Genomic DNA, 13992 nt, shown 5'->3' on the forward strand with positions numbered 1-13992 from the left:
GACCTCCCCGCGCCGCTGGCGCCGGGTGCCCGCGCTCCCAATTGGCCCTCGTGCGGTCGCTCCGCGCCACAGCCAATCGCCTGCGGCGGCGGGGGCGGCGCCTGCCCGACAGGCAGCCAAAGGCCAGGCGATTGTTGACAAACTCGCCTCCGAACGCGGCTCCGGCCGTCGCTGCGGCGAGAGCCGCGGCGAAGGTTTCCGCGGCCTCGGGGCCGGACCCAGGCTATCCCGCCCCGCCCCTCCGCCAGTCCGGGCGCCGCGCGCGCCTCCGCAGCTCCCGCCGCCCCCAGTAGCCAGTCACCTGGAGACAAAACAGGACCTTCACGGCCGGCCCCAGACTCCAGTCCCAGCAGCCGACCCCCGCCCAGGCCCGCTAAGATGCGGACCCTAAAGGTCACCCCCTCCCCAGCTGTAGCCCCCATCCTCTTCCAACTTCCTCCCTCTTTCTCCCCGCGCGCCACGGGACACGCACCAAATCTGAGCGGCTACCCCTGGCCACCGACGCGCATTTCCGCGCGCACCCGTGACCACCGCAGACAAGGAACACATCCATAGCCCCATCCCCGGTGTCCGGCGGGCCTTCCACTACCTGCGCCAACCCCGAATAAAAGGCCCCCGAGGGCACGGCACTGCCAGCCAGCACTGCGCTCGGGCACGCCCGAATCGCTAAGACGGTCTGGCCTCACGGTCCGGGCAGGTTCTACAGCCAGCGGCTGGTCCATCGCGTGGCCCCAGCGGTCGGAGGAGGCCCTCTGTCTCTTGCTGTCTGTGGACCGTGCGTCTGGCATCGTCCGCAGGGCGCCCGCACACCGGACAGGACCCCCAGACACGTCCGAGAGAAAGGACGAACGCAGCAGTTGCCCAAAACGTCGGCCTGAACGAGTAAAAGGAAAAGCCGAGTCCCGTCAGTTTAATCACCATCACTGTTCCATAAATCCTTCACAGCGGGCCCGCGCCCGAGAAAAGCCGAGACGCGAGTCCGGCTCGTACCTCGCGGCAGCTACTCGTGCGCCGCCGGGGCGGGCTGGCGGCGAGACTTCACGGCTGGGCGCGCAGCCCAGTCCTGCGCGGCTGCCCCCAGCTCCCGGGCCAGTGCGGAGAGCACGCGCTGCCTCTCCCAACCGGCCCGGAGACGCTTCACCACCCCCGCGTGCCGCATCCCCGCCCGAGCCGTACTTCGACTAACTACTCGCAGCCTCGGTGCGGACGACCCTCCCCAAAGAGGACCTGCCTGGCGAGGGAACTCGACCCTCACTGGTGACCGCCTCCTGCCGCGCCACAAGCCGGACGGGGACGCGCGCCTCTGCCTGCACGTGCGCGGGAAGCGGGCTGGAGGTGGCGCCGTGCTGGCTCCCGCTCCAATCTTTCATCAGTACCCGGCCTGCTTCCCGGGATTCGGAAGTATTTACCTTGCGTTTCTCGGTCCGAGAGTCAGAGTCAGACATTGGGGGGACTAGAGCCAGGGGAAGGGCACCGAGGCGGTGGCGGCGGCGGCGGCGGCGGGAGCGAGGCGAATCCTGCCGTCTGAAGCGATGCTGGCCTCAGAGGGCAGGGCGCTCAGGGAGGCTGAGAGAATCTGGTGACGGCGGCGGCGATGAGGGACGCAGCGCTTCTGCAAGCTCGAAACCTGGAGGCTGCGCGGAGCGAAATGAAACCTGCGCGGCTTTGCTCCCCAGCTCATGCTGGAGGCCCTGCGCAAAACAGAGGGGGGTGCTCCGGGCACACTCGGAGCCAGGCCCGGCCGCTGCCGCCAGCGGAAAGCCTCAGGAGGCGCCCCTGAGCCCAGGCTCTGCCTCGGGAGTTCTCTCGGCCGCCCTGGGGCAGGCGCCAGGACTGGGTGGGTCCTCGGGAACGCGCGGGTCCAAGGGTGAGCAGGGGGTCTCTGAGCTCTCCTCCCTTCCAGATTCCGGGGGTCCGCGTGGGACCCCCATCCGCAGGTTGCTCATCTTCCTCGCCCTCGCCTCGCGCGGTACTTTTTAGGCGCCCTCTCTAAGCCACCCCGCAGGGCCACCTAGTTTTTCTCCCGCGCCGAACCTCCCCGGTAAGAGGCATAGCCTTTGGTGGAGAGTTGAGAAAAGGGCCAGGAGCGATCCCCGGAGGCGTTTTTTCCGCAGCCCTGGTGCGAGGCGGGAAGCGAGTGAGCGCAGAGCAGGTGAAATAGGGAAATGAAAAAAGAACTAAAAAAAAAAAAAATCATTTTAAGAAAAAAGGACTGAGAAGAGTCGTGGCCTCCAGGTGGGAGACAGGATGGTGCCTCCACTTGGTTGGGATACTAGAGATTTGTTGGGCTCTCAGAGAACCGTCCAGGAACCGTCCCTAGGCGTGTTACGGCCAGATAAGACAGCGCCGAGGGCTTCGGACGGCGCCGTGCAGAGCAGTAGGGAGAGTACCTCCCACCCTTTCTCCCTGCGAGTCCCCTTCCCCTTTTCCTTGGTGTCCGAAGGCCCCACTCCCGCTCCTTCCCCGGAAGACCAAACTCCGTGAACACCCTGGTCCTCCTCTAGGTCCGCACCCCTATCTGACATTTAAATGCGCATCCTGCATTCCCACTTCTGCCCTTCTCTGGGCTCCCCTGGTTTTGAGAGGCCCGCAGCGGAGTAGCTGGGGGCAAATCGCTTGGGAGATGGAACATCCCGCCGCGGGAGAGACCAGGCTAGATGGACTACAGACTCAATTTAGGGGCCTCCCTAACCCGCACCCCAGAAGGGTGCCTCGGTGCAGAGAAGCAAGACAGTGAGGAGTTGTCCCGCCGTCTGGCCACCTTGGTCAATTTTTATGTTTTGTAAGCAGATACGGAACGTCAGCGTGGCAACACAGCCCCAGGTCAAAGTCTTCTCCGCGCATCCTCCCGAGAGTCCTTAGCGAGGTGAAGGAGGCCAAGGGTTTCTGGAGGGGCTTGAGAACGCGCGCCGGGCTCCACCCCGGGGATTTCGCTGCAGGAGGGAAAGGACGCGGGTGTGGATGTAGCGAAGTAGACGCAGAGGCGAGAGGTCTACAATACCCGCATCTGGAGCTCCTGTAAGTGTTACAGGTGGCGGCCGCAGGCAAACTCTGCGCCTTAACCGCCTATCGTGGCGCCCGGGGAAAACGGACCAACCTGCTGTGCGGGAGAGGAGCCCCAAACCCGCCGCGCGCCCGAGTGCTCCGCGCTCTCCGTGGAGTTGGACGACGCAGACAGGGACCGGAAAAGAACCACACAGAAAAAACCCTGATGGTTGTCTTCTGCTTCTGTGCAGCTCCGCCGCCCCCGCGTCGTCTGCTCTAGTGACCCTGTAAACACTAAAAAAAAAAAAAAAAAAAAAATCTATACGGCTTTACCATTTATGTAAATCAAAACACTGTATGTTTAAAGGAGTCGGGGAAAGCAACCGTCTAAATACTTTTATTTGGGGCACAAGCAGGAGGTCGGCTCGGAGGCGGAGGCAGCAGTTCGTGCAACCCAGACTGTGCTGGGGAGCTTCGGCCAAGCGCCTGGCATCGGGTGACCACGAGCCCTTTCCGCCCTCTCCCGCAGAGTCCGAGTCTAGAGAAGGGCGGGTGGGCATTAGGTCGCCGCTCCGGTCCTGGATGTCGCCTTTGCAGACACAAGCAGAGCGATGTCCCCTCCTGCCTCCTCCACGAGATGTGGAGAGGGAGAACGGAGGATGGCTTGGACTGAAAGCAAGAATGAAGTCGGGCGACATCTACGGCCCTCGCTGGAACCACAGGCGTCGCCGGCGTGGTCTCTCCAAGTTCCGAAACCAGCTTAACTGCAGTGTACTGCCCTGCCCCACCTCTCCGTCCTCTGCAAGCAGCGGGAGCCTTCCTAACGCTTAATATCTTTATTCAACTTGATCTGTCTCTTTGCTCGTCTCAAGAATAGGTTACACATTCATTCGGTCAAAACGTTTTCTGCGCTTTGTCTTCCGGGAGCTGCCTGCCCTGGAGGGACGAGCCCCGGTTCGTGCTTTGCCCAGAGCAAAACTCCAGGCTCACACTTCACCCTCTCCCCTCTCGTGTATTTCCTCGTGGAGCCCAAGGGGGCTGGGAAAGCATCACTTGCTGGACTGAGCCTTTGCCCGCGGGTGTTTGATTTTCATAGTTTTCTTTCTTTCCACCCAACACAACAATCTTCCCAAATCACTGGGAATCTGAGTCACCACTGACAGCGGGAGGCCTTTGGTGGCAACCAGTTCTGGAGCGCGCTGGAAGGGGAGCCCACTCTGTCTAGGGGGATCTGGTGACTTAGGCGGCAGAGGGCATGGCCCGGCCAGTCGTGGTTACAAGGAGAGGATAAAACGCCACACTCTCGGGGCTGTCACCTGGCTCCCTTTCCCAACAGCCTTAGTGCGCCGCGCCAGGCTCAGCGGGACCCCCACTGCACGACCAAAATCCCTGAGGGCCGCGGCCCAGCACGTGCCAGCCGGCCTCGGGCCCCAGCTCCAGGCGTCTGAGAAGCGTTCTGACTGCTGCCGGCGGGCCACCACCCTTCCCGCCACCCCCACTATAAGTTGGCTCCCAGCTTGGGCCGCGGAGACCGCGCTCCTTCCCGGGCCAGGGGATGCTTTGGTGCTGGGCAGAAGGCCCAGGAGGCCATGGGGTTGGCGATTCCAGCGATTGGTGCGTGGAATGTTAAAGGCGGAGATCACCCTCTGGGCATCATCCTTCCGTGAGTTGCACAAATAGAGCAACTGCAAAACACGACACAAAGGGACGGGTCAGATGTGCTCACTCGTAGCGATTTGATGCCAGCGGCTTGACGCCCACCCCCGAAGCCCCGGCACACCGAGCAGCCGCTGACACTAGTTTCCCTTCCGATTTCCTGGGACCCAGGAGGGTAGAGGCTGTTGGTCACCGTCACAAGCCTTTTTCATCTTAGAAATTCCTAACTCTGACACTTAGTCTGGCAGAAGCCCGCTTATTCCGTGAAGGGGTAGGGGTGGGCTCCAAGTTAGCTGGCAGCCGGAGACCAAAATCAGACAATTTATCAACTTGCCCCTTTCCAGCCCTTCTCTCTCCAGCCCTTCGCTCCCCTCCGATCCCCTTCCCCCCACCTCTCCTTCAGTTCTTTCCCTTTTCCTCCATTCCACCTCTGGAGTGCCTGGGGTGCCACCCTCTGGCGTACAGAGGCAACTGAACGGGAAGAGCATCAGAACAGGTGAACCAGAGGAGACCTGCCCCAGTTCTCTCGGGACTAGCACCTCCCACCCATGGCTGGCAGCAGGCCATGGTTCCTGAAACACCAGCACAGCGGGCCTGGGGGACCAAGACCAGGCACTGGCACCTTTGTGTGCCTTCCACCTGGCTGCTGTGGGAAATCTACCTGTGGGAAATTAGCACAAAAGAACCCCACTGACACCCTCCATGTTCTGACAACCTTTGGAAGGCACGGATAAGTCTTCCTTGCAGAAGGGAGAGGGGAATGAAGGCCAGTGATTTTGCACGAGCTGCACTGAGTGTGTTTTTATTTCATTTTCCATGGTTTAGGTGCCAGGAGAAAGGAAAAAAAAGCTCTCAAAAATAATAGATTGTTTTCCTAAACCTTGACAAGGGCGAGACAGAAGAACTGCTTTCCTTTCCACTTAGCAGCTCCGCACTTTACTTCTCCATTTTTCAAGCTTTCGGCCAGCCGTACATTTCTTCCACTCACCAAGTTACAGTTAGCCCAGGTTTTTATGGTTTACGTTTATGGTTTTAAACACATCTTAACACCAGCCCCGCCTTTGCCCTCATGGCGGTGGCCATCGCTGAGCTGCACTAATGCTGTTAAGACTACAGGTGTTTGCAGCAGTTCAAAACGCCGTGTCAGGTGTTCAGAGACAATGAGGGTAGGGCCCCCAAAAGAGGGGTGGGGTAGGGTGGGGGAAGAGCATGGATTTGAATAGTCCAACAATCCATCTTCCCTTACAGCGTGCTCTAGTACATCAGTCATTTCTAATGAAAACCTTCATTCTTTACACACTGTGGTTAAGCGTCATCAAATCAGTACTGAAAAGACTTTGATCATATTTGCAAGATGTACTATGATGAACTTTCACTGACCAAGATTTCAAAGTGTGTAATTAATACTCCTGACAAATCCCTGACTCATCTGTCAACTCTCAATGTCTCTACCCACACAGTTCAAAACCATGAGATGGCGTACGAATCCCTAAACTTTCCACGTATTGTAATATCATCATTCAAGACAATTTTTCCTTTCGTTAGCACTATGAAACTCAACCAGTTTTGTCATCTATTCCGCAACAGGGGAATTTCACTTATTCGAATGAGCACTGTGTGGAAGGGAATATGGGTTTGGTCCATCTGGTGCCGAACACAGAATAAGCGTCCAGAGGTAGAAATGACAGGAGGCATGTTTCTATTCGATATTTTTACACCCTTAGGAGTGAGAATAAAGTAGATTTTTTATGAAAAAAGAATCCAGTGGCTGGTGAAAAAGAGTGTTTCCTTGCATGTAAGTGTTCAGGGACCAAACCCTCCAAAGACATTTATAAAGAGGAATACTGGATTGACCGAGAAGACGGTTGATTGCTAAGATTCTTTCTAAACCTGGATTTCTGGGGCTGTGTGAAAGAGCCCTCCTTCTTGCTTTCTCCGTGTGTCACAGACTGCAACATGAACCCAGAAGGATTAGTGTCCAGATGGAAGGATCAGGCCTCATTCCTATTATAACGCGTTTGACTCTGATCCCAGGTTGCCTCCCACCTCTGCCTGTGGGGATGATAATAATAATGATCATTCTTCTACTTACAAAGTATGTACTGTAGTCCACCCTGTGTTAGGGGTTTGCTGGGCACTGGAGTTAGAGGCGCACACTGCAGAGACAGGCCTCCTACCTCGTGGAGCTATTAAGCAGTTTTAGAGATTTTTCACAAATACGATCTTCATACCAAGTAAACTTAGGTAGCTACTGTAGCATTGGTTAGTACTCAATTCCAGCATTTTCTTATTACCAGAGAGCCCTTTAGGACTTAGCCAAGTACTATACAAATTTAGTTTTATTACCAAACATATACTTCCATACTGTAAGCATAAAAATGGTACATACTGTAGCCACCTTCCCTCACCCCATCCTACCAGCATGTGAGCCAACTGTGCTGGATAAAGCACCCCAAGCCCACCCATCTCTTTACAAAGAATACTCAGCAGTTTTTGAAAAAACATCAATGGAGAAGTGCCCTTTAAAAATAAGAGGATATGAACAAGTTACAAATTCTTGCAGAAAATTTTTAAAAGGACAGCCCCAAAGCAAGGGAAGTATTGGTCTAAAAATAAGAACATAAGATCCATTGGAAGTATCCGTGAGCAGGATTGGAGAACGTCTACTTTAAAGAAACAGGAAACAGCCCATGAGGGAGGGACAGTATGTGGATACGTGAATATGTGGATTTGGGGGGAGGGATTTATAACATCGGTTTTGCTTTCCATCCACACCTGGTTGCAGTAGATTAGTTTTTTCTTCCTCTTTTTGACTCTCCCTGCATTTTCCTTCTTCCAGTTGGGAGCGCAGGATGGCCTAGGATGGGCAGTGACTAAGCTTTGCAGCCCTCTAAACAAACTCTATTTTTCCATGGTGTTGGTGTTAATTATACAACAGATGCCCGAGGTACCCGGTGTGCTTACAACACCCCAGCTATTCCTAAGACTCTGTGCAGAAGGTGTTCCTGCCTCTTCCCATATCCCCACATCTCTGTTCCCAGCACCAGACGATCTCATGCTGTTCTCTGTTGGTGTAAAGTCCCTTACCCCAAGTTGAAATGTCCCTTAATTAGCCCCTTTCTTGCCTGGGCACCGTGATAAGAGTCTTTTTCTCCACCCCTTGAATCTGGGCTGCCTTGTGACTTGACCAATAGCATGTGCAGAAAGTGACACTGTGGGAGTTTCAGAGCTTCGGCCTCAAGAAGCCTTGCAACTCCAGCTGTTGCTCCCCTGGGACCCTGAGACCCCTTGCTGTGCGGAAGCCCAGTCTGTTGGAGGATGGGAGGCCATGTGGAGATGGACCGAGGTGCCTTGGCCAAGAGCCAGACCCACTCCTAGATACATGAGTGAGGCCCTCAGGCCTGTTAAACTCAGATGACTGCAGTGACCCTACCTAAGACTAGCTGAAAAACTATACTAGAACCCAGGTTGCCTACTCACAGAATTGCAAGAAATAAACAACCGTTATTTCATGACACTAAGTTTTAGGGTTGTATGTTACACAGCAATAGGTAACTGAAACAAAAAAAATTGTAATTCAAATTGCCATCCACTGGGGTTACCTTCAGCTGCACTTCTACCTTCTTACCTTAGTTATCTGAGGACAGTTCTATAATTGTACAATTAAAGCAGTTGACAGGTGTAGCTGACCAATAGGCTTAATGGAAAAGAGAGAATGTCAGTCCTGAAAGAATAGCTTATAAAGCCAGATGAGTGTCCAGTTAGTGGGCATCTGGGAGAGAATATGAATAGCGGGCTGGATGTCTCACTGCAGGCCACCACCCAGCCCACTTCCCCAGTGCAGTTTAGAAGGCAAATCACCAGGACTTGCCTTATAACCATCCTCCACTCCTTCAGCATCTCTGTGAGGGGCTTTAGCCTCCAACGTACATCCTCAGTACAAGCAAAGTGTCAAGGATGGGGGAAAAAAGACAGAAAATATCTGCAACTAGGGATCCCAAGTCTTGTAAATGCTTAAGTTCTCCTGTGCCATTAGTAGAGGGAAACAGATGGGGTCTGGTCAGGCCCAGCCAGAGGCACCCTGTGTGATGGACGGGTGCCTCTTTATCGCCTCACTTCACCAGGACTGCAGTGTTTCCTGACTCGCAGAGATGCCTTAAACAAGGATGGCCAGCAGGCGTTCATCTCCAAGGCCTGGAGTCTGTCTACACTAGAGTGCGGGTGACAGGATGGAATGAGGTACTTATGTGAAGGCCACAGTGTAAGATGCAAAAGGCAGCAAAGCAGAAAGTTATCAACTCTTTATCCCCCAAATACCATTATCAAGGCCTCTAAAAGCTTCCAAGAAACTCATATCCAGCGAAGTTTCAATGTGAATCTATCCATTTACACATAAACTCGGGGGGCTGAGTTGACAGGATGTGAAATCAGGCATGGGTACGTGGATGCATGACTTGCCATTCTGTCTGGTTGGATTTCTCTTTATTCTATGATGCCTAAATTTTCTCATTTAAAACAGCTGTAAAGAGCATCCTCCTTAAAGACGAAGGTATACATCAACACGTGTGCTTTTCAACAACTGAGTCGGTGGACTCCACTTGGGAGAGGATGGGCAGCGTGAAAGTGACGAGCTGGGGAATAGGTACAGAGACACCTTATGATTCGACCCCTTTAAGATGTCTGAAACCTTTCATAACAATGGGTGCACGCGCATGTGTGTGAAACAATGTCAGAATGTATTTCTTCATTTCAGTGAACCACCTTCTCCAAATAGTTGTTGAAAATGTTAAGTGAAATGGGTATCAGAGGTATCAGAGCACATCCCTCAGGCACACCTCAAACATTTCTCATCAAGAGAAAGGTCGATTCATCTTTGTGGTCTGTCTTCATCAGCCATGGAAAAGTCATCCAGAGTTTCTCCGCTCTCTCTATTTTTATCCCGGAATCTGGTTCGAGAACCCTCTCCGCTCTTTTCCGTAGCCCCTTCATTCAGACCTTCATTACGTTCTCTAGATTCTTGCTGTGCAAGGTTACCTTCCTCGAGTATTTTCTTGATCTGATCATTCTTCTTCCCAAAAGCCTGGAATCACGTCCACCTGCTTCTCAGGTTAAGGTAAAATGACCGATTGTGAACTTGAGTCCTTTAGCAGCACTCGATGTTTTGAGTTCCCATAACCAGTTTCCTCATCCGCCATCCAAGCAAAATCTGCACTTTCTACTTGGGGCCACGGAAACGTATCTTGCCTTTCGCACGACACTCTTCACGATCGGGATCTGGACCACATTTCCATTCTCCCTCACTTGACGCACTGCAACTGAACCAGGTCTCTTCTGTACTTGGTTACAGATTCACTGCCTTTGTGAAGCCATCCTAAAATAGTTGCCGTGTTAGTCAAAAGAACCTGGACAGGTCATTTCATTTTGCCAAGCCTCAGTTTCTTCATCTGTAGAAAGAGAATATTATCTCTCTCTTAGGGTTTTGTAAGGATTAAGTAATAAATATGTAATAATATATGTATATTACATAATAATAATAATAAAAGCATTTAGCATTACTGGCCTCATCACATAGTAGGTACTAGCTAGATACTGATTCCCTCCATTTGCTTTCGTTTTTAATTTTATTTGCATTTATTTTTTGCGGCATTTATTCCCGGGCCATAAGTTTTTGTTTCTTCAGTTTCTTCTAGGATATCTTTTTCTCCTGGGCAACCTCCTCTTCTGGTTTAGGAACAATCTGTTCTTTTTCAGTAAAGATCATCTCAATGCAGCAGGGACAGCACACGTATGGGTTGATCCGGCTATGAGCTCTGTAATTCCTGCACCGCATCTTGGGGGCTTTGTTCACCTGGATGTGACCAGAAAATCTACATCTAAGCCCTTAAGTTCAGCATTACTCTCTGCATTTTTGAGCATGTGCAGTAAAAATTCAGCACTGTTTTTGGGCCACCGACCCTGCATCCAGCCCCACTCTTTGGCCTGGGCACACCTACCAACTCCACCGTTGTAACGACGGAACGGCACACACTGCTTCTTTAAAGTGACATCCTTCAGACGCTTGGTGGCTTTTCAGATACGCCTACCCTTAATGGCTTGGGCAGTTTCACGAGTGTTCTTAAAGTGAGCACGAAGATTTGAACCTCCTGACTTGCACGATTTTGTGGGGTTTTCTGGGTCAAGTGAATAGCGAACCATTTTTAGAGGTCACCTCAGGCCACTTACCCAAAAAGCCCTCCATTTGCTTTTCTGTCACTTTTATTTTCCCTGAATGCTTAATTCTTATCTGTATATCTATGTATGACTATCATATATATATATAATTTTTTTTCAGTTCAAAAATTTCCACTCACTCTTCTTTACAGTTTCAATTTCTTTGCTGAGACTTTCTATTTTTTATTTGTTTCCAGTGTATTCATCATTGCTGGTCGAAGCATTTTTATGACAGCTGCTTTAAAATCGTCAAATAATTCCAACATCTCTGTCACCTCTTGGTATATATTGATTGTCCTTTTTCATTCAGTTTGAGATCTTCCTTTTTCTTGGTCTGATGACTGTTTTTCAACTGGAACTTGGACATTTGGGGTATTATGTTTTGAGACTCCAGTTCTTATTTAAATATCTGGTTGTAATTGGCCTCCTCTGACAGTGCTTTGACTGTGTCAGTGCTTTGACTGTGTTATTAATAAAATCTCTTCCAAAACTCACTCTTGGGTCAGTAACAGAATGTCAGGGCACAGGAGAAGAACACAGCTACTCTTGGCAGGTGACATGGCACTGTTCAGGCTTTTGCTCGACTTGCCAAGGGAGAACGATGGCCGAGTGGCTGCCCCCTGCACTCTGAGACCCCTTCTGGCTTTAGCTGCCTGGAAGAGTGAAGCCAGGACCAGGGGGAGTTCCACCCTTCACTTACAGAATGGCCTCCCATGCCTACGCTGACCTTGAGGAAAGGACAACCTGCCTTACAAAAGGGTAGTAAACCCATTGATTTTATTTTAAAATTTTATTTCTTATTTTTTTGGAAAAACATTGATTTTAAAGAGTGATATTTTGGAGCATATCTTTCAGGAGGTCTGGGCTGGTTAGAAATAAAAGAATAATACCTGTCCTTATATGTCCCGTTACCACACAGATGCTACTCAGATCAGGTACCTCCAATAGCAGAGCTAGATTTTACATGGTTGGCATTGCATGTGCGTGGATGATAGAGGAGCAGGTTTACATGGGCATCTACCCCCAGATGCCTGGGAAATCAGGGGTGATGGGTCTGCAGAGAATTCCCTCACGAAAGCACACCAGGCAGCCAAGGTGTGGAATGAGGCTCCACCACTCCCTCGTCCTGTGACCGTGGGCAAATAGCCTTCCCTGACCTGTTTCCTCACGTGTGAAATGACATCATGTGTGTGTCCTAAAGGTGATTTGCAAGAGTGTCCTTCTTGGTACCAATGACTGTAGCTGGTTAAAGCACAGAAATGGAAACTTGTAACCTTACCAAACCAAACCACAGATACACTTGCTATAAGATAGCAGTTACACATACTGTTCAAAAGGAATCTCTATGCAGCCCGTCTTTACTTTCTAAGGCATTGCTAGATATTGGGGGCTATTCACGTAATTTTCTGCCCCTTCTTCTTCAACTGACTTATGTTGGATTAACTAGGAAATGAGCCAGAAACTTTCAAAGAAGGGGAAGCTTAAAACAATTAATCGACAAATATTTTTTAATCTAAAAGATGAGATGAGGGAATAAGTTGAAGTGACTGGTGAAGTGAGGTTTCCATGTTGCCTGTGCCTATCATTTACGGCCTTCACTGCTGCTGTGACATATAACTGAGATTCTGCCAGGTGCCTCTGGTCACCTTTACCTGCCTTTAGCCTCTGCTGCTATCCCATGCTTGTGTTGTTCAATCCTAGTCCCCAGTGGACATGTCGTAGATTGGTACCCCCCAGCCTTTGCCAAGGAGTCACCTCTTCCACGTAGCGTCCATGCTTTCCACACCCCTTCCCAGGTGGCTGAACACGTAAAGGTACAGAGGGAGCCACTCGGCCGCCTTGATTCGGCAGCATCCCTGCATCTCCAGCATCTTTATAACAATGTCGTGCAGCTATGTGACCCCGGTGTTCTGTGCTCTGCTCCCTGAGATGGCCATTTACTGGATATCTACTGTGTGCCAGGTTACAGACGAGGTCTTCATATTAACTGCCTCCTTCAGTCCTCATAACAAGTCTGTCAGCTACCAGCCCATTTTACAGATGAGGAAACCAAGGCTTAAAGAGTTTAGGATTTTGCTCCAAGTCATGTACCTCATAACTGGAACAACTAGGGTTTTCATCCAGAGCTTTCTGCTTCCACAGCTTCCATTCTGCCTCCATCTTTCCCCCAGTGCCTCACTGTTCCCAGTCTCTGGAGGGTACAGGGTGCTGCCCTGAGGAAATGCCTCCACCACTGTAGCAAACGTATGACCTGTGCTATTCTCCCTAAGTCAGAATCAATACTCCACACGTGTCCAACGTGGAAAGCATGGATCTGACCAGCCGCAGGTTCCCCAAGAGGACTTAGGACAGTAATGGGTGGTGCAAGAGGGCTCTCAGATGTTGCTTCTGAAGGAAGGTGCTGAGGTCACCGTGACGTGAAAGGGCCAGTCTGATGCTCTTCCCAAGAAGGACAAGGCTTCAACTCTCCAGAAAACAAGCCAATGAGGCTCAGATACAAGGGTCTTCAAGAAACAACAGATTCTCTACCTGTGGACAGAGGGCCACTTGCTCTGTGGATTCTCCTCTTACACAGGCCTTCCTGCCTCTTCTGGTCCACACCTTAAGTCACCAAACACAAGGCAAATCCCTTCAAAGAGCAACAGGCTGACTGTCAAATAGTGAAAATCGCCTCAATCAAGTAATTACCCTGCAGCTGGTACCACGTGTTGTGAAGATTTCCAACTTCTCTCCCGTCCATTCACCTCTCTTGCAGAATTGCCTGCCTCTGTAGACAAACATTCTCTAGAGGGTCAGAATGGTAGGTCTGTAACAGCTAATCTGCCACCTTAGCCCCAAATGCCAGCCTAGTAGTCAACGTAAAGGAAAACATACCTGAAACCTTTACGTGGGGCAGAATCGCACACTGTGTGCTGTGCTTCCAGCCCTGTCAATTTACCCGACAACCATGGGAAAGGGGAGCTCTGCTCCTGTTTCTACTGACCACTGGCCAGCTCCTCAAGGCGGGGCCAGTCCTTAGCTTCTTGGTCCCAAGAACACATACATTCTCATGGTTGCTATGGCCAAGTTTCATTAGCATGAAATGAAATTCTGTGGTTCTGTTAAATAATCAGGACTCCAGCTTAATATTTTCTCTGAATC

The 13992-nt window shown here is 51.4% G+C and overlaps 1 protein-coding gene and 1 pseudogene across 7 annotated transcripts in view; both read right to left on the reverse strand.

Moving 5' to 3' along the window:
* BCL2L11 (BCL2 like 11) overlaps window positions 1-1632 on the reverse strand; it is a 44198-nt gene extending 42566 nt beyond the window's left edge. For all 7 annotated transcript variants that reach the window (XM_024743928.1, XM_024743925.1, XM_024743927.1 and 4 more), the window contains exon 1: window positions 1410-1632. The gene's annotated coding sequence lies outside the window, so the exon portion shown is untranslated. The remainder of the gene's footprint in view (window positions 1-1409) is intronic.
* An 8656-nt stretch (window positions 1633-10288) lies between these two features.
* On the reverse strand, window positions 10289-10836 carry LOC112399052 (60S ribosomal protein L17 pseudogene; annotated as a pseudogene).
* Between the last annotated feature and the right edge of the window lie 3156 nt (window positions 10837-13992).

This window comes from Neophocaena asiaeorientalis, unplaced genomic scaffold (assembly GCF_003031525.2).
Source record: "Neophocaena asiaeorientalis asiaeorientalis breed wild unplaced genomic scaffold, Neophocaena_asiaeorientalis_V1.1 scaffold114, whole genome shotgun sequence".
NCBI classification, from domain to species: Eukaryota; Metazoa; Chordata; class Mammalia; order Artiodactyla; family Phocoenidae; genus Neophocaena; species Neophocaena asiaeorientalis.